The sequence below is a fragment of the Hylobates moloch genome, unplaced genomic scaffold, assembly GCF_009828535.3.
Source record: "Hylobates moloch isolate HMO894 unplaced genomic scaffold, HMol_V3 SCAFFOLD_8, whole genome shotgun sequence".
Classification (NCBI taxonomy): Eukaryota; Metazoa; Chordata; class Mammalia; order Primates; family Hylobatidae; genus Hylobates; species Hylobates moloch.
In genome coordinates, this window is record NW_026652283.1 from 26,837,476 (window position 1) to 26,858,518 (window position 21,043).

The 21,043-nt window shown below is 35.7% G+C and overlaps 1 protein-coding gene across 11 annotated transcripts in view; it reads left to right on the top strand.

The window, feature by feature from the left end:
- Window positions 1-21,043, top strand: part of CCDC91 (coiled-coil domain containing 91) — a 356,689-nt gene that overhangs the window by 15,536 nt on the left and 320,110 nt on the right. For 2 of the 11 annotated variants that reach the window (XM_058442151.1, XM_058442153.1), the window contains exon 2: window positions 17,933-17,999. The exons of the other annotated variants lie outside the window; for them this stretch is intronic. The gene's annotated coding sequence lies outside the window, so the exon portion shown is untranslated. The remainder of the gene's footprint in view (window positions 1-17,932; window positions 18,000-21,043) is intronic. 11 annotated transcript variants of the gene reach the window in all.

Genomic DNA, 21,043 nt, shown 5'->3' on the forward strand with positions numbered 1-21,043 from the left:
AATTTGACTTAGACCATGGATTTTATTCAAATTGTGTATCTAAATAATTTCAGTATTTGCTTATTTAGCATGAAAATCTGGCAAAGTATTTCCTTGGTATTTAATTAATTTTTGTTCTACTTGGACTAGCAGTTTTATAACCCAGTCAGTCTTTTCATTAAAGTTCCAGGAATTCTTACCCAGTTCAAATGACATGATTCTAAAGCTATTAGAAACCTGTATTCAGGAGTACTTTTCAGGGTCCTCTCCGTCTTTCATGAACCTCCTGAAAGACGCCATGCTTTTGAAATTTTGAGAAACTGCATCAGCATTAAGCAATTAATTGTGGAAATGACTTTAAATAGTTAAAAACACAATTGACAAAGAAATTTGGTTATTTCTGTGGTCTACAATAACTTAATAACTTTAATTATGATTGATAGCATATACTCAGACATAATAGAATTTTAGAAGTCCCATACAATTTTGGAACGTATATTAATATAATTCACTAAAATATCACCTGGAGACTAAACATTATTTTTATTTTGACAAAGTTTCCCATGTAACTCAACATGCCAAATAATCCTGTTTACCTGTCTCTTAAATGCTTCAGGGGCCCTCTGGAGCATTCCAAAGTTGGATGTCAGAAAAGACCGTTTTAAAGGTGAAATTTGATTTTGAGAAGCCTATCAAATATGTTAAAGGTTTAAAATACTTGATATTATGAAATAGAATACAAGTTACTGTAAGTCATTCATTTAGCCAAAATGATGATTTAAAAAATTTTTAAAAAGGTAAAAATCTTTACTCATTGATAGAGGGAAGACTTAACTTTTGTCTCTTGTCTTTCCCTTCCTTTTTGATAGTTTATTCAAAAGGCAAACAAAATCTTTCATTATTTTATTTTATTTTATTTTTTGAGATGGAGTCTTGCTCTGTTGCCCAGGCTGGAGTGCAGTGGCATGATCTTGGCTCACTGCAAGCTCTGCCTCCCGAGTTCACGCCATTCTTATGCCTCAGCCTCCCGAGTAGCTGGGACTACAGGTGCCCACCACCATGCCCGGCTAATTTTTTTTCTTGTATTTTTAGTAGAGATGAGGTTTCGCTGTGTTAGCCAGGATGGTCTTGATCTCCTGACCTCGTGATCTGCCCGCCTCGGCCTCCCAAAGTGCTGGGATTACAGGCGTGAGCCACCACACCTGGCCCATTATCTTTTAATATTTCATGAAAATATTGTTCAAGAGAGAAAGCCAAATTTCACCTTGCATTAGTCTACTATTAATGTCAATCCCAATTTTTAATAAACCTTATAAACAAATCAATTCAATCTTAGTTTGACCATAAGGTGAGATTCTCATAAACCTTTTATAACCTTTTACAATTTTTGTGAAAGAGAAGATTAGTACTTTAAGAAAAACCCTGTTGTGCTTTTATTCCCATTTTCAATTTATGGAAACACCGAATAATACTGCTTTAAATTTGGCCAATACATTCACACACAGAATTTATTTAACAACATTAATTATTTATTATTTCTTCTTCTTCTTCTTCTTCTTCTTCTTCTTCTTCTTCTTCTTCTTCTTCTTCCTCTTCCTCTTCCTCTTCCTCTTCCTCTTCCTCTTTTTTTGAGACAGAGTTTCACTCTTTTGCCCAGGCTGGAGTGCAGTGGTGTGACCTCGGCTCACTGCACCCTCAGCCCCTGGGTTCAAGTGATTCTCCTGCCTCAGCCCTCCGAGTAGCTGGGATTACAGGTGCCCACCACCAGGCCTGGCTAATTTTTGTATTTTTAGTAGAGACAGGGTTTCGTCATGTTGGCCAGGCTGGTCTCGATCTCCTGACCTCAAGTGATCCACCTGCCTCGGCCTCCCAAAGTGCTTCGATTACTGATGTGAGTTGCCACACCCAGCCCAGGATTTTTTATAACACTTTCACAACTTGTTTAAAACTTTAGCTTTATCTAATTTTTAAACAATCCTTTAACCCTTTAAACTTGGCAAAAATTTACATTCTCATGCTTTCTTATAATCTTTTACCAAAACACATTTCATTCCCCTCATACGTTGCATGTAAACCTGTTTTTTTCAGTACTCTCAATTATATGTTAAAATGGTAATTCTTAACAACTTTCACTTTTGGTGCATAAATTTCCTTTCATTAATCCTTTCATAACTTCCGTAGATCATCTACAACATGCTTGGACTTTCTGACTTGTCCTAAACATCCTTCTTTTTAAACAACCAGTCATTTTTTACTTTAGGACAATAATTTACCATACAAGATCCTTTCTTATGTAAAATCTCTTTTCTTTATAACCCTCTTTGCATAGCTAGGGGACTTGGCTAATTCTATATGCCCCCAGGCCTTTAAAGTCAAGGCAGTGTATGACCTTAAAGCATTTAACAAAGCTAGTATCTGACCCGAATAATTTAGACCATATATTTTTATTTTTGCCAAAAATCTTTAAAATGTTTTATTTCCCAAAGATTAGTAAATTCACGTGAACTAAAAGGCATTACAGTTTTTATTTTTCTTTCAAAATATTTGATTTAAGCACCTGTTTTTCTTTAAGCCAATTAATTAGAGCTCTTTTATATAAATATTACACACACAACACATATATAACTGCACAGACAGAAGATTATTACAGTTGTTGTAAGTTTCTATTTACCAGTTTCTAAGTTTTTTAATTGGATTACTGGCTATAGGATGAAGTCTTTGGAAGAACAGGGCCAGGAAAGGGTCTCTGGTGCCTCCTGTTTTTCCCAAGGAGTCCCAGGCTGTTAGAGCTTGAATATCTGCTTTTAATTAAGCTGACTTTTAACCATAGCACTCTTGAATAAAAGTTCTTCTAAATTTTTTATTACCTGACTTTAGCCAGGACAAATAGCTGATATTTTTGTGTTTAAAGAAAGAAAAATTGAGATGATTTGTGGAGGGTAAGATAATTAAAAAATGGTAAAGGACACCCAAATATCAATCAGAAAGTACTCATTGCCTAAGCTGGGAATTGAACCCTGACCCAGCAGCCATTGTGATGGTGGAGACTGAGAAAGTATTGCCAAATAGTTACAAAGTCAAGCTTCTGGGGACATACAAAACAAGATAGAGTCTCATTTATTATTATTTTTTTTCTTTTTCTTCTTTCAGATATCTGCAGCAAAGGTTATTACTGACCAGTTTGCTGGGCCATCTTGAACAGCGGACTTCCAGGGTTTTAGGCACATATTTTATCCTGAGGTACCCCTCTTTATGACAGAACAATACAGAAAGACAAAGCACACTAGATTCACTACAGCTTAAGACCAGCCTCAGAATTCTTTTTTGTGTTAATTAAAACTTCACAGAGGAGATAAACAGTGATTTTTACCATTCATTTAACCAGTTTGGACAGAGAAAAAGAGGCCAGAAATCTGAGTGGTAAGAAATTCTTACTGCTTTGCCAAGATGCCAAGCCTCTGGGTTTCCTTTCCCTGAGTGGCCCTAGTGACCTGGCTCACCACACCGTAACCCTGAGGGCCAAGCTGCAATACAAAGGAAAATTATCTTTTTCCATTCTGGCCAGTGCAAAATACGTGTGACAAAACATAGACATTAGCAAGTCTGCCTAGCACCCAATATCAGACTGGCAGGGTTCAAAATTGCCCCCAGATGGGCCCCATCATCTCTAAATCTTTTTAAGAAGCTTCTGCATGTTAATAGGCATCCCTAGATGAGATTAATTTGGGAAACTTCATTTTTAAATGCACTTCTGTGTATTGTTGTTAACTTGGAATGTTTTACTGTAAGTTATGTTTAGTAAGATTTTGTCATTTCTGTAAGACTTCATTGCCTCTTGGGTCTAATGTATAAGCTGGAAGGAACTCAGTTTTCTAGAAATTAAGGATCCCATTTTTTACCTAAAATGTTGGCTTTACTCTCGGGTTCTCTTAACTTAGCCAGTTTTTTTTTTTCCTACCTAAGCACACCAGAAAAATGAAACAAAGGAGTAGAATGTAAAAGTCCTCATGTGAATTTTCAAATGCTAAATTTTATAACCCCTACAATATTACAGTTTGCTGCCAGTTTCTTTCTGACCCAGTCAGATGTAAGAGGCCTCTAACTGGACCCTAGCCAGTTAATTTCTGGATCAAATCCATTCCTGGACCCAGTCCAGTTTCTGTCATGGCTTCCAAACCCAGTTTGGATTAGAAATTTGCTCAGAGCAACTCAGAGAGCTCAAAACACAAATCCATGGAGTTCTGAAATCCAAGAGAGAACTTACTGCAATCCTCAGCCACTCTGAGATCAGTGGACACAAATGGGTCCTGCAGGTACCTTGCTTGTTCACTCAGTGCTCCTGGGGGTCATTAGAAGCTCTGCTTTGGATCCCACTTCTGACACTATCTGTTAAAAGTGAAGCTTCAGCCAAATTAAATTTAAACAAGTTTAATTGTGCAGTGAATGATTTGTGAATTGGGTAGCTCCCAGAATCACAGCAGATTCAAAGAGACTCCAGTGTGGCCCCATGGTGGAAGAAGATTTATAGACAAAAAAAAAGGAAATGAAGTACAGAAATGGGAAGTGAGGTACAAAACAGCTTGATTGTTTACAGGTTGGTGTTTGCCTTATTTGAACACAGTTTCAATGCTCAGCAGTGTATGAATGATTGAAATATGGCCACTGGGATTGGCCAAGACTCAGCTCTTTTACAGGTGCATACCCCTAAGTTAGGTTTTCAGTCTTGTCAACCTATTAAGTTAGGTGCAGTTCATCCACAAGGACTCAAATATAGAAGTATGGAATCCCTCTCAGGCCATATTTAGTTTTCTTTAACACAGGTTTTCTATCATCTTGGGAAAATGTGAGCAAACAAGTTATTTATGTGTTTCCCTTGGTGAACAAGTCCATTTTTTATTAATGAGGCACTACTAGCAGACCTTTGATTGATGCATAAGCAAAGATTTACTAACTGCCAAAACTGAGCCTATGAAAGTTAAATAATGGAGAACTGAGGTATGTTGAGAAGCAAAATTCAGTTTAATAGAAATCTTTGTTTGAGTCCTGACTATATTTCAGGTACCTGTACTAGGCATTGGGGGATACAGGAGTAAGTGCCACTCTAGGTCTTCAAAGACCTCACAGTCAATTATTTAAGAGTTTTAATAAACAAGTTATAGTGAGGTTATTGATTGGGAAGGAATGGGATCTTGAAAATTGGAATGGGGATGTATGGGAAGACCCTGATGAAGCTGGGGACTTTGAATCCCCAAATTCTGATGAGTCTTCTTTGCCAATTGAAGAGACTCCCACACCCCTAGTGGGAATGGCCTCTTTACCCACCTCCCCTCTGCCCCTCCCTTCCCCCCAGGGGAATTAATTCTGCATTGCCCAAGGAAACTGTAGTGGCTTTCCCTGAGGAAGTTGGCATGCAAGACAATTCTCAAGACCTCTCCCCACTGACTCCTCTTTGTTTCTAGACCTATAACTACACTCAAGTCTTAGTAGGCCCCTAAAGATGAGGCACAAAGTGTGACCCATGAAGACATGTACTACACTCTGAAATAAATACTTGAGTTTTCTATTTATACAGACAAAAGTCCAGAGAACATGTGTGATAATGCATATTAAGGGTATAGGATAATGTCAGAAGGAACATAAAGCTGGATCGGGCCAAATCTATTGATATGGGCTCACTAAGCAGAGATTCTACAGCTTGGGGAATTATAAAAGGCTCTAACGTTTTGTTTTCTTAGTTTGCTCCCTCATGAAAGGGACAGTGTTTTGTTCTTATTCCTGCTGGAGTAGAAATTGGATATAGATTTCCCTTCCCTGCATGCATTGCTTCTGCCAAAACTACCAGACGTGGATTTAAAGAATACCTTATCTACTATCATGGTATTAATATTACACACAACATTGTTTCTGATCAAAGAACTTACCTCACAGCAAAAGAAGTGTGGCAGTGGGCCCATGTTCATGGAATTGACTGGTCTTAAGATGGTCTCTACTGTAGTGAAACAGCTGACATGATAGAATGGTGGAATGGCTTTTTGAAGACTCAATTATGGTGCCATCTTGGTGGCAGTGCCTTGAAAGGCTGATGCAGGATTCTCCAGAAGGCTGTGTATATGCTGGATCAGTTTCCAGTATATGGTGCTGTTTCTTCCATTGCCAGGATTCATGGATCCAAGAATCAAGGGGTGGAAACAGGAGTGGCACCAGTCACTATTACCTCTATTGACTTGCTAGCAAAATTTTTGCTTCCTGTTCCTGTGAACTTATGCCTTGATGACCTAGAGATCTTAGTTCCAGATGGAGGAATGCTTTTACCAGGAAATAAAACAATGATTCAGTTGAAACGGAAGATTCTAGCCTGGTCACTTTGGACTCCTCATATCTCTGAATCAATAGGCAAAGAAGAGATTTACTGTGCTGGCTTGACTGATTGATCCTAACTACCAATGAGAAATTAGATTGCTGTTCTATAATGGAGGTAGAGTATGTCTGGAATACAGGGTATCCCTTAGGATGTCTCAGTCAGTGGAAAACTATAACAACCCAACCCAAGCAGGAGTACTATGGCCCAGATCGTTCAGGAATGAAAGTTAGGGTCACCCCACTGGGTAAACAGGCACAACCAGATGAGGTGATTGGTGAAGGCAAAGCAAATACAAAATAGGCAGTGGAAGAAGATAGTCATTAATACTAGCTATTAATACAGAAACAAGGCCTATAATTGTCATGTGTATTTCCATCTTATTTTGTTATGTTTGTGTGTGTGTGTGTGTGTGTGTGTATAAAATGTAAAAAGCAAGTATTTTTGTTTTCTTTCCTCTTTTATTCCCTTATCATGTAATATAAGATAGTTTGACTATATATAATAGTATTTAAGTATTGTTAGCTGTACATCATAGTGTTTAAATTACAGGATATCAAGGGAAATAGAAATATCATTCAAAATCTTTACTTCCTCTTCTTGGAAAGGGGCTAATACATTTCCAGTTGTAGTCAGGATAGTTGCATCACGTTAGGTGGAATTATGACCTTGTTATTTTCCTTATTTGGAGACTAAATATGATTTGAGGAGGTGCAGATGTGTGCCAAGTGGACTTGTGATGCTTAATTTTATGTGTCAACTTGACTAGGCCATGTGGTACTCACAGATTTGATTAAACATAATTCTAGGTATGTTTTTGAGAGTATTTTTGGATATTAACATTTGAATTGGTAGACTGAGTAAAACATATTTTCCTCCCTAATATGGGTAGCCCTCATCCAATCAATTGAATATGTGAGTAGAATGAAACAGTTGTGTAATAAGAAACTGCTTCTTCTTGACTGCTTGAGCTGGAATGCCAGTCTTCTCTTGTACTTGGACTGTAACTTACACTATTGGCTCTTCTGGTTCTCAGGCCATTGGACTCAGACTAGAACTTACACCATCAGCTTTCCTTGTCATCAGGCTTAACATTATTGATTCTCCTAGCTTTCCAGCTTGCTGACTGCATATCTTTGCACATCCTGACTTTTATAATCTTATGAGCCAATTTCTGAAATTAATGTTTCTCTCTTTATTTATATACACACATATATATCCTCTTTTTCTGGAGAACCCTGATTAATATGCTTACCAAAAAAGTAGAAAATTAGTTGATTATTTCCTCTTCCAGTATAACCAACAGTTTGTGGTTGACATGATGTAATGTCAGATACGAAGCTAATAAAATTTTGAAATAATGGAGGATTATCTTACCACTGTATCTATTAAGAAGAGTGGCCTTTAGCTTACTTCATAATTTGCCTTTATTCTTTGTGATATCCCAAAGGCAACTTAAGAAATAAATGACTAAATACTATGTAAAAGGAAGATGAAAAAAAAAATGAAATGCTTAAAATGCCTGGTATAAGCAGAATTTATAGTAAATATTTTAGAAAGCCAGACATAGAAGCAGTGGATGTACACTGTCAAGTATATGAACATTTAACAACAGTGACACATACCTGCTTTGGCTTCAGTATATTTGGTAATTCTCAGAAATTGATACATCTTTTTTATTTTCACCACAATGCCATTTTAGATTATAGAAGATAGTCCTTATGCCCGTTTTTCCTGTTGAGGGCTAAAATGTTAATCAGATATACTGGGGAAAGATTTAATATACTTAAAGTGGAATCTTATGCTGAATAATGCCGCTTACATTAAAAAGAGAGGAGAAACCCATCAATAGCAATGCTTAGTAGTACTTAATCGTTGTTGTTTTGTTTTTTTAAGAAGGAGTAATCATGAAGACTCTAGGATTTCCTCTTTGATCAAAAGCTTTTAGGAGAAAAGAATGATCCTTTGGATATTTTTAGCATTTAAAACTGTCTAATTACCACACATTCTTTCCATTGTGATTGTGTAGCAATGCTGAGGTCTGGAATTACGCAGATCATTTAAGCTTTCTTTGTTGTTCGTCAACTCTCACTAGAATCCTTTTTCTGTGTTTCTCATGTTGGATTATATAGCAAGCTTTTGTTGGTTCTTAGCGTTAGTAAATGTGTGGTCATTTTCTAAGCACAGCAAATATGTATTTCTCTTGCGATTCAGTTACTTTAACATGGTTTCAGTAAGTAAAATAAAATATATATAGTGCCTCAAAAATATCACAGAATTCCATTATGTTACCGAGAAAATTGTGCCATCTTTTTGGGAACCTATGTGTAATGAACCGGTGGACTTTGTCTACTCTCCCAGAGGAAGGTAATCATAATAACTGAATAAAACACTATTAATTGGTTTTATATGTAGAGAAGTTGGGGTGTGTGTTTGTGCGTGTGTATAAACTGTAGCATTCTTTTTATATAGTTATATATTTTTTATTCATTCTTAAAATAAGGTAACAGGCAATTGTTGAGAGCAGTGTTCTTACAATTGCGCTCTTCATCTATGAAACTGAAATTTCTTGATGGCTTTAAGTGTGTTTGTTCAAGAGAGAAAATCATTGCGAGGGAACTAACTAGAATGTCACTTTCATGTTAAGGGATTCTTTGTTTTAGCCTTTTAGAATATAAACATCAAGGAATAAGCATCAGGGAATCACTTGTAATGATGGTAAAGGAACCAACACTTCAGAGAATTGGCACTTACACTTAAAGACCTGTCAGAGAATGTTTAAAATTAGAAACAACTCAAATGTGTATCAACTAGTATATGGATAAAGGAATTACGGTACATTCGTATAATACTACTCAGCAATAATGATGAACATTATTACTACTGCTTCCCTGTTACCCATAGTGTACACATCTTACCTCATGATAAGGAAATTATGGCCCGAACTAATCTCTTAACATACTACTAGGAAATACGCAAAAATGAGCAAGATGGTAGTATTGTGGTACTGACAACAGAGGTGCTAGAACAGATTAGAATACTTAATCGAATATATGTACATGTAAACACACAGAATATATGTATATGTAAACACACATATTTGAAAATTTTAATTCATTATATCCTTTAAATATTCTGGGGTGGTAGTAGTTTGCAAATGAGCTAAGTTTAGTTGAACATATTTGAGTTATATGTAGCTTTTGGAAAAATTTTAGGAAATTTTCCGAAACAGCAATTTTGAACTGACTACTCAATCTTATATTCATTTTTATAGGTAGCCTTCAGATGTTTTCCCATGTATTTGAGAAGTTGAAGTCAGTAAGTGAATTAAAAGATATTAAGTATTTATTAATTAACTATTTTTCTGTGCCACAAAGGGACAGAATTTTTAGAATTGCTGGAGAAAGGCAGAAGACAAGACTGTAAAGGTAAATATGAACCAAAATGTGAAAGGACTGTAGGATTTCATGGTAGGAATAGATTACCAACAGCAGAGTGGGAGAAGTAAGTAAGTATGGGCATGATGAAGGCAACCCTAGGCAGGCTAGGATAAAACTGTATGTAATCATTATTTTATGTAACTACCTGAAAAAAATAAGGCTTTAGTTTGGATGCAGGGTGGTGGTATGCTCTTACTTTCAAATGAAAAGTAAGGTACAGACTTTTACTAAGCAGAAAGATGATTATAATTTGGAAGAACCTGATAACTTTCACTATCCTTGGCAGCCTAGTTTACTGTAGAGAACTTAAAAAATCTTGATGTAGGTGACATCCTTTTCTTACTTATCATCTAAGGTTGTCTTCCTGTTTACCTATTATAACTGTCCCCTCCTATTCCAGTCTCATTCATTTTCTAGTTTGGTGACTTCTTGCTGTATTCTCACTTCCTCCATCCTCTGTGTTTGATCCCTTTACATATCCTTTTATTAAGCTTACCTGCCTGAGACACTTTACGTACACATTGCACATCTTTTTCCCCTAATATCTTACTCCTTCCCCCCTTTGATTTTGGTAGCTACTGTAGTTTTGCCTAAGAGATAATCTTTTTCTCTGGCCTTTCAAGGGAATGCCCATTCGACTGTTGGTCTACTGTGATCTTTCTACTCCCATTCCTGCTAGAGGAAGGGATTTAGCATTGGTGACAAGCATAGAGGCTGTGATAAAAGTCTCTAACAGAAAGCTCATTTTCATTACTCCTTTCTGTATATCATAGTGATTTAAAAATCATGTTTAATTGAGGTGTATAAACAATTAAAATCACCAATAACTCCTCAAGCTGGAAGACAAAATAAAAAAAAGAAATTACCAATATAAAGTATATAATTTGATGACTTTGACAAATATTTACATATGAGAAACCATTACTGTATTATATGGAATATTTATTCACTGCAAAATGTTCCCTTGTGCCTCTTAAGACTAGACCCCATCCCACCACCCCTGGTCCCTGGCAACCACTGATTTGCTTTTGGTCACTGAAGTTTTGCCTTTTCAAGAATTTAATATAAAAGGAACATTGCAGATGTTGCTTGTGTGTGTGTGTGTGTGTGTGAGTGTGTGTATATGTGTATGTATTTGATTTCTTTGACTTGGTGTAATGAAGATTCATTCATATTGTTGCATATATAAATAGGTTTGTTCGTTGTAATTGCTGAGTAATATTGTATGGATGTACCATAATTCCTTTATCCATATACTAGTTGATACACATTTGAGTTGTTTCTAGTTTTAAACATTCTCTGACAGGTCTTCATGTGGACATATGTTTTCTCTTAGGTCAATAGCTTGGAGTAGAATTCTTGGGTTGTGTGGCAAGTGTATGTTTAAGATTATACACAACTGCCAAACTGTTTTCCAAAGTGGCTGTGTCAGTTTACATTCTCACTAGGTTACATGAGAATTCTAGGTGCTCCATATTCTTACCAACACTTGATATTGTGAATCTTTCTAAGTAGCCATTTTTGTAGATTGTACTGGTACCTGCATTTCGGTTTTAGTTTACATTTTTCTAATTTCTAATGATGTTGCACATCTTTTCATGTGCTTAATTGAGATTCTTAAATCTTCTTTTATGAAGTGTCTATTAAAATATTTTACCATTAAAAAATTAGGTTATCTTATTTATATGTAAGCTTTCCTTTTATATTCTGGATATAAGACCTTTTCAGATAGGTTTCTCAAATATTCTAGTCCAATCTGTGGCTTGCCTTTTTAAATATTCTCAACAGTATACATTTTTAATTTTAAAATTTGGCAAAATATCCATGACAAAATTTACCAGTATAACCATTTTTTCTTTTTTATTTTTATTTTTGAGATGGAGTCTCACCCTGTCACCCAGGCTGAAGTGCAGTGGCGCGATCTGGGCTCACTGCAAGCTCCGCCTCCTGGGTTCATGCCATTCTTCTGCCTCAGCCTCCCAAGTAGCTGGGACTACAGGTGTCTGCCAGCAAGCCCGGCTAATTTTTTGTAGTTTTTTTAGGAGAGACGGGGTTTCACCGTGTTAGCTAGGATGGTCTCCATCTCCTGACCTCATGATCCACCCACCTTGGCCTCCCAAAGTGCTGGGATTACAGGCATGGGCCACTGCGCCCAGCCTCCATTGTAACCATTTTTAAGTGTACAGTTCATCGAAGCTAATGAGATATGTATACATTTGAATATTATAGTATCTTGATTAATTTATCTGTCATTATGAAATTTCTCCCTTTATTATTCTAATTTGTATAATATGAATATAGGCATTTCAACTTTCTTTTGATGTTTGCATGGCGTATCTTTTCAACCCTTTAATTTTATCTCTTTTGTGTTTTCATAGTAAAAGTGATTTTTTTGTATGTGGCATACAGTTGGGTCTTGCTTTTTCATTCAGTCTGCAATCTCTGCTTTTAAATTTAGTTGTTTAGACTACTTACACTTAATGCAATTATCATTACATGGTTGAGTTTAAATATATCATTTTACTATTTGTTTTCCTTTTTTTCCTTCTGCTTTTTTCCTTCTTTCCTGATTTATGTTGGGTTTGAGGATGCTTTTAATGATTTCATTTTAGACCCGTTATGGACTTTCTAGGTGTATATCTTTGCTAACTAATTAATTAATTAAATGCTCTAGTGTGTACAATATACATCTTTAACCTATTAGTCCACTTATCAATACTTTTCCATTTTATGTACAGTGTAAGAACTTCACAACAATATGCTTTTATTTCATCTCTCATTGTGGTATTGATATGCAGTTTACTTCTGCATGTTCTATAAAGCCAACAATATGTTTTTTAAATTTTTGCTTTATATATTCAGTTATCTTTAAATTTTTATATTTGCCCACCTGTTTGCTATTTCTGGGACTCCTAATTTCTTTTGTGTAGATTCAGATTTCAATCTGGTTTTGTCTTTCTTCTCTCTGAAGAAATTTCCTCAATATTTCTTTTAGTACAGGTCTGGTGGCAAATAATTCTCTTACCCTTTGTTTATCTGAAAAAACGTTCCTCTTCAATTTTTAAAGGTATTTTCTCTGGGCAAAGAAGTCTATACTGCCATGTGTTCTTTCCTCTTTAAGTTGAAAGACATATCTCCGTTATACTCTGGTTTATGTGGTTTTGGCAATAAGCCTACTTTTATTCTTATTTTAGTTCTTTTGTATATAATGTGTTCTTTTTTTTCTGGCCTAAATACAAATATTCTGTTGTATTAGTTTTCTGTAATTAGATTATGATGTGCATTGGTATGATTTCTTTATGTTTGTTCTTTCTCGCTATTCTTTAGCTTCTTGGATCTCTGGTTCTATAATGTTCATGAAATTCAGAAAATTTTCAGCCATACTTTTAAAAATAATTTCTTCTGTATCTTCCCTTTTTGGGGGCCTCCGGTTACACATGTTTTAGACCACTTGAAATTATCCATTTTTTTCTCAGTATTTTTTCCTCTCTCTACTTTATTTTGAATAGTTACTATTGCTGTTTTTTTAACTTCATGATCTTCCACAGTGTTTAATATGCTGTTAATCTCATCTTTTATATTTTTGTTTCAAAGTTCTCCTCTGTAAGTTTCATTTGAAACTTTTTCATATCTTCCATGCCTGCCATCATCATGACCATTTTTTCTCTGCTTTCTTAAAAGTTATAAAACATATTTATAATAGCTGCTTTTATGTCTGCTGATTCTCTCCATCTCTCTCATTTCTGTGTCTGTTTCTATCAAGTGATTTTTCTCCTGGTTATGGGTTATAGTTTTCTGATTCTTTATATGACTTAATTCTTTATTGGATGTCAGGGATTTTGAATTGTTTTTTACTGATTGCTGAATTTTGTTGTTTTAAATAGTTTTGTATTTTGTTCTGACTCTTTGTTGTGTCACTAGCAATCAGTTGGATTATTTTGAGGCTTACTTTTAAGATTTGTTAGCATGGCTCCAGAGCAGCCTTTTGTTTAGGTCTAATACAGCCCCACTACTAAGGAGAGACCCTCCTGAGGATTCAGCTGAATGCTCCATATATTACTAGGTTTATCCACTCTGACTGATAGGAATACAAATTCTTGCCAGCTATGTGTGAGCTCTAGATGATCTGTCCACTCACTTCTGTTGTTCTTTTCCTGTCCTTGGGTAATTTTCTCCCACGTGTATATAGGTTAGAACTCAGTTTAAGACTTGAGAAGACCTTTCTGTCTCCGGAGCTCTACTTCTCAGATGCTTGGACTTGTAAATTTTAGCTGCTTTGTGAACCCTTAGCTCTGCCCCTTTAGCTCAGTGAGAGGTCAGCTTTACTTGGCTTCCCCCACCATACTCTTTGGCCTGGACACTGACTCCAGTTTGTAAGTTTGGCAGTTAGAATCTTGTTCCCTTTCTTTTGGGAATCACAATTTTGTACTGTTGTCCAGTACTTGAACATCATTATTTCATCTTTTTCATCCTTTGTTCAGTTTTCTAGTTGCTTTTTCTCATCTATTGTTCATTTTTCTAGTTGCTTAGAAACTAGAGGTTAAATCTGGTCTCTGTGTTTCCACTTTGGTTGGAAGTTAAATGCTATCTGTATACTGTAATTTATATTTCCTTCCAACCTTTATCATAATTTTACTTGGAAGTAACCACAGTGTAGAACCACAGGGGTGGCAGTGGTGCTGGTGCTGGTGAGATGTCTGTGAGTAAGCTGTTGGTGATACGTAGGAAGTATATGTTTTAATTTTTCATTTACTCTGTTCATCTTTTATGATACTTTGTGAAGTAAATCTCATCACCCTGTCTATAAATCTTTGCGTAAAATGTATACACTAGGGATATGTACCATATTTTTTGGTAGTTCCTATATTTTAGACTTCTCACTTCATATTTTTACTAAGCCTTGAAAAACCAGGCATTTCTTATTTCTGTATCCATAATAAATCATGGTATTCAGCTGCTACTTAGAATACAGTTATTTTACCATAGAATGAATTTTGGTATACAAATTTTATGTTTGGTTAGTTAGAGATCCTCAGTATAGTTACAGAATTTCCTTTTTCATTTTCTGAAATGGATCTAATTTGATCATTCTTTAAATCTGTATTCTTTCTGAGTAGGTGACAATCCTAGGGCTTTTCATCCTTGGCATTATTATCCTTTTCATTGTGTTGGAACTATATAAGATAGCTACAACTGCACTTGGGTGGCTGTTAGTACTTTGGTCTTTTTAGGATTTATATATGTGGTAACAAATACCACCAGTAATATCATCTCTAAAGGTTGAAGACTATTGATACATAGAATTTAAAATTGTTTCTTTTGTGAACTCATCTATTTTTCCATTCTTCTTATTTCTTCTGGAAATTATATGTGTTCTTTAAGGGTATGCAGGGTCTGACAAGTGAGCTTCGCCAGCCTATCCAAGGGTAAAGTCAGCACCTTACATAAAACCACAGTAGAGGGGGAAAAAACCTAGTCAATTTTAGTGGCAATATGTCAGGAAATTGAAAGCATGATGAAGCCTGTGTTTGCACATAAAGGTGAACTTGTAGCTCTTGCATGTTTCTGGGTTTTATGGTGTTCTTATCTCTCATAGGGACAATATAATACATGGTTAAAAATAATCTTTTACTTATTTACTTAAAGGAGTAGGTGGACAGTTGGTGATGCTGAGGGTCAAGGTAAACTTTCTGTTTTCTGTTAACGTATTTAGTACCTGTCTGATATTTCCATATGTAAATAAGTTTCTTTGTCATCTTTGCATTATACTCCAGGCAATGCTATATGCTAGCCTGACTGTGGTTTCATTTGGCTTCCTTTTTCTGAGTCTCTTTACCTGTTCAGTGTACCTAGCTTAGCTTCTAGCGTTCCAGTGCAACTACCTGGCACTCATTTCTTGCTTTCTCCTTTTGCCTGTCTCTTAAACAATATTGTCTCCTGTATATTTCTTCCTTTCTCTTTTGAAACTTACCTCAATATTGTATATCTGATGTAATATCTCACTAGGCTATTATTATGTAATTTGATAAATTGAGTAAGTGTAACGTATTAGTGATGCTGCTACTGATGCAAAATCAGTTCTAGGAGGTGTTAACTTATACTATTGTAGTGTTAAGCACTTTTGAGTTAGATTTAATTTGATTTATTTTATCTTCAGAGCCAATTTTTAAGCTTTATCTGGAGTCTTACTGTGAGGAAAAGAAATGTCTTCTTAGAAGAAGTAGGCTTTTAAAACTGTAAGATTCTCCTTGGAGAAAATTATTTCTCTTGAAACTCAGGCCATTGGAGGTATGTTTGCAGTGTTTCCTTGGTAGTTCTAAATCAGGTATTTTCATGGATAGTCTGCTTGTCTCAGAAAGCCTAAAGTGGAGTCTTTTACTTGGGGAATGCTTAAGTGCTCCACAAATCAGTGACCAGAATCGTTTCATTTTGTGCCCATGTGGTTTCTGTGGGTGGTTGGTTGTTTTAAAAACTGTTTCAAAGAAGTGCATGCGTTTTTTTCCTGGCAATACATGTGTATCCTGTGTAAGTATTTTTCATTATTAATAATTTTGAGAAAAACCAACTCCAGGTCATAATGCAGTTGGCTTAAGTCATGGGGTTTTATCCGGAGTCACCCCATATGATTTTGGGTCTGCTTTACCAACAATTTATTAACCTGAGGTTCCCAAAGGGCGTGTTTCTACTGTCACCAACCTGTTTTTGGAAATTATTTTTGTCCATTTTGTGCAAATCAATAGTTTTTAAGAGAAACTCATGAGGCTTTTAAGCTTAATTTCTTCTAGGCTTATATACTGGTATGGGGGGAGTATTTCCTCTCTTTTTCTTTCTCTCTGTATAGAAATTTCCATTTCTGTTTGTGACTTGTTTGTGATTCCAGCTTTTTCATTGTGCTTTGATTTTCATCTTCTTCCTCATTTAGGCTTAGTGGTTAGAAATCTTGTCTTTAATTGAATTTCAAAGTGGTTAAGTTTTTGTCATTTTCCGGTTTCCTGTCCAACAGGGAGGGTTTGCATCTGTAGGTACACTGAAACCTTTAATAATGAACTTGGGTTTAAAGAGAAATTAAATTCCTGAGTTATTTCAGAAGTTGTAACATCATGCTATTCACATTTCTGGCCACAGTGAAAGTTTTTGTGAAAGCGAAGTTTTGTAGGAAAAAGCTTAGTGTGTCATCAGCCCATAGTCTTGGAGTGGATCTTTAGGAATTGGCTAGCGCAGAATTACAACGGTAAATAATCTGCATAAATTTTCTAGCTAACAAGTGAATGTTATTTTTAATTAGGAAATAACCAGGAATAAGACTTGAGAGATCATCTCTCCTAACTTACTTATTTAAGAAAGGAGGAAATTGGACCCTAGATATTAGGTGCCCATCTTCAAAAATGCTGTAATTTAGTTGAAGAATTAGGACTAGAGCCCCATGCCCTGATATCAAGTTTAGTGCTCTTTCCACTACCTTGGGATCTCTTCTCATCCTATTCCAACAAAATCAGAGTTTAAAGTGCTTACACTCTGTATATCCAAATACATTGTATTTTTGCAATATAAAATTGGAGTGATGAGAGAAAAGTTAAAAATTCATGTGCCATTTTCCCCCTTGACCTGTAAAACAGTACTGATAGTATCTGAGGTTGTCATTTGGTTATTTTAGGAAGGAAATTGTGTGGCCTTTATTTTGTTTGAGTCTCTTCTTCATCATATTAAGGTAATTTTTAAAAGTTCTTGAGCTAGAAAAACATGGAAATAAGAACCTCCTGTATTGGCTGCTGTTGACTGCCTATTTAGCATTACCCCTTTTCCCACTACCCCCTTTTTTTTGAGACAGAGTCTCACTCTTTTTGCCCAGGCTGGAGTGCAGTGGCATGATCTCTGATCTCGGCTCACTGCAACCTCCACCTCCTGGGTTCAAGTGATTCTCCAGCCTCAGCCTCCGGAATAGAGTGGCTGGGATTACAGACAACCGCTACCACACCTGGCTAATTTTTGTATTTTTAGTAGAAATGGGGTTTTGCCATGTTGGCCAGGCTGGTCTCGGACTCCTGACCTCAGGTGATCCGGCCTGCCTCAGCCTCTCAAAGTGCAGGGATTACAGATGTGAGCCACCACGCCCAGCCTCCCACTACCTTTCTAACAGATCCTCTGTTTTGTTCAGGCTTCTAACCCTCCTTTATGTGACTCAGAGAAAGGAGACCTCATTCCAAGTTCCAGGATTAATTCTGGTAAATATAAGTGAAACATAATAATTCCTTTTCTTTGCTGGCAGCAGGTTTAAGGATGGGCAGATCACAATCTCAAAATATTTTTGTTATCTTGCTTCCAGCCTGTGGATGAAGCTAAATATAGGAGGCCAGAGCCAAGGGAATTAGCATTTCTGAAGCTCTGACTTGCAGTATTTAAAGACTGCTCTACTTTGGGCCTTCTTGTTATATGAGATACTAGTTATACATCTCCTTATTGATTTAACCAGTTTTATTTTGGAATTTTCTGTTATTTCCAGATGAAAGTATTCTGTCTCATGCACCTAATACTTGTGAATGAAGATTCATTATGAGGTAGGTGTTTGGCAATTAAATGGTTGTGACTGGAACAGGGAAGACTATTAATAGATTGGAAACTAGGAGAATCTTTTATGATATTTTTAATTGGGTGAATAACAAAGTCGTGGTTCATAAGGCATCCTAAACTGATTTACCTTTTATCCTTGTAGCTCCACCTCATTTCTTTGCCCAGTGACCTCTTAAATTCTATGGATTCTATTTGTTCCTTATCCTCTTTGACCTCTATGACATATATTAGACCTGTCTATATCTTTCTGTATTTCTGGTCATACCTTTTAAATTTTATTTACTGACCTATTTTCCTCTACTTATCTCTTGAATAGTAATGGTTTTCTATGGTTTTATTCTTGGCCTACTTAGAAATATGAACATTATTATTTAGAGCAGTTTTATCTTTATAGAAAATTATGACAATAATACAGAGAGTTCTCATAAACCTCACACCTTTCATTAACATTTTACATTATTGTGGTACGTTTGTTTAAATGAATGGCCAATATTTATACATAATTATTAACTAAAGTCCATCCTGTATTAATATTCCCTTTATTTTTATCTACTGCCCTTTTTCTGTTCCAGGTTACTGTCTAGGTTACCATATTACATTTAGTGGTCATGTCTCCTTAGGCTGCTCTTGGCTGTGACAGTTTCTTAAACTATGCTTGTTTTTGATGACCTTCACAGTTTTGAGGAGTATTGGTCAGACATTTCTTGGCTGTGATAGTTTCTTAAACTTTACTTGGTTTTGATGACCTTGACAGTTTTGAGGAGTATTGGTCAGACATTTTGTAGGTTATTCCTTAGCTGAGATTGACATGATGTTTTTCCTCATGATTAGACTGGGGTTAGGGTTTTTTAGGAGGAAGAGCATAGAGGTGAAGTGCCATTTTCATCACATTGTATCAAGAGTACTTACTATCAACTTATCATTGTTAAGCTGTGACTTATTGTGACTTATCATTGTTCATGTTTACTTTGATCATTTGGCTAAGGTGGTTTTTATTAGGCTTCTTCACTGGAAAGGTATTCTTTTTCTCTTTCTGTATTGTACTCTTTGCAACAAAGTCACCATATGCAGATCACACTTGATGGGGAGTTATTTTCCACCTTCTTGATAGTGAAGTAGCTACATAAATTTTTTTGGAATTCTTCTGCATGGATGACCATGGATATTTATTTTCTACTTCGCTTGGCCAGTTTTAAAATTGTTGATGTATATTGGTGATTTCTAAATCATGTTTATCCTAGTGATTCTTTCTACCTCTTTTTTTGAACTCTTCCTCTTTCTAGTCAACTTCCTATTAGACCTTTTCCTTTTGGTCTTTTATTGAAACCTCGAACTCAAATGTGTCCATATTGTCTAAGCCCAAACTGATTATTCTACACCTCATCTACTTCATTTTCTGCTTTTTTTGTACCCAAACTTGCAGTTTCTTCCCACTTACTGAAGGTAGAAACCGATGGGATCCTTTAGTTTTCCTTTTCCTTATTCACACTCCCTTATTACCTCTTACTTCGGATTATTATTTTATTGCATAGATTTCCCTCAAACTAGCCTATTCTACTTTCACACTGTTATCCACATTGCCTTATAGCCATTTTTTCTATTATGCATGTCACTTATTCAAAATACATCTTATTTCTCTTTTCAGAATTCTTCAATGAGTTCTGTGTTTGCCTCTAACTGATAGGTAAATTACTTGATCTCACTCTAGCATTAAGTTTTCTTATTGAAAAAGAGGAGGTGATATAGGAATTTTCTAAGGATTAAAAGTGATAGTGTGTCTAAAGAGTTTAGGAGTGTGTCTGGAACAAAGTAGTACACTCTAAAACACAGTTATTTTTATTGTTCTTTGCCCCCTTCCAAACTCCTTATCATGGCTCTTCATAATTTTGCTTCTAGCCACCTATCCAGTAACTTCATTTGTAGTTATTCTCCCACCATAGGTACTTTATCATTCAACAATTCTGCATTATTTGTGGTATTTTTGGTTTGCCATACTATGTGCTTTATAAACCTGTCCTTTTGGCTATGTCTTTGCCAGGAATGTGCTTATCTTTTTTGATGAACAGGAAAATTGGCTTTTACTTATTCATAGTATTTAACTTAGTTATCCTCACCCATGGAGAGCAAATTACTATCTTTCTCAGTTGTTGCATAGATATATTGTGTACTATATATATGTTTGCAAGTCTGTCTTTCTATTAAACTGTGATATCCAAGGACATAAGGACTTAATTTAATTCATTGTATGATTCCTAGCACTTAGTATTCACTCTGTTAACATTTGTTGCATAGATTACCTCACGAATACAGAATTCTTACCGATGGTAACCAGGTTTCTGCTTGAACCCTTCTAATAGCGGGAAATTTATAGTTGGAGAGCCAGTGATTACTTGTGGACAGACCTAAATTTTAGAAAGTTATTTTCATACAAGTTTGAAATCTGCCTACTTTTAACTTTCACTTGTCTGTTCTCTGGACCCATAAAGAGTTAGTCTCTGCATTCAGCATTTTCAAGTATTTGGGTACCAAATGTGTGTTAAGCACATATCAGAAGTCTCTTGGTTGGAAATGAAAGAAAGCTGAAACATGTTAGGTTAAAAGAAATAAATTTGCTCATTAACTTTGATTGTCTCCAGACTTTTTGATTGTTCACCTCTACCAAGAATACATTTTTGAGGATACATCCTCAGTATGGGTA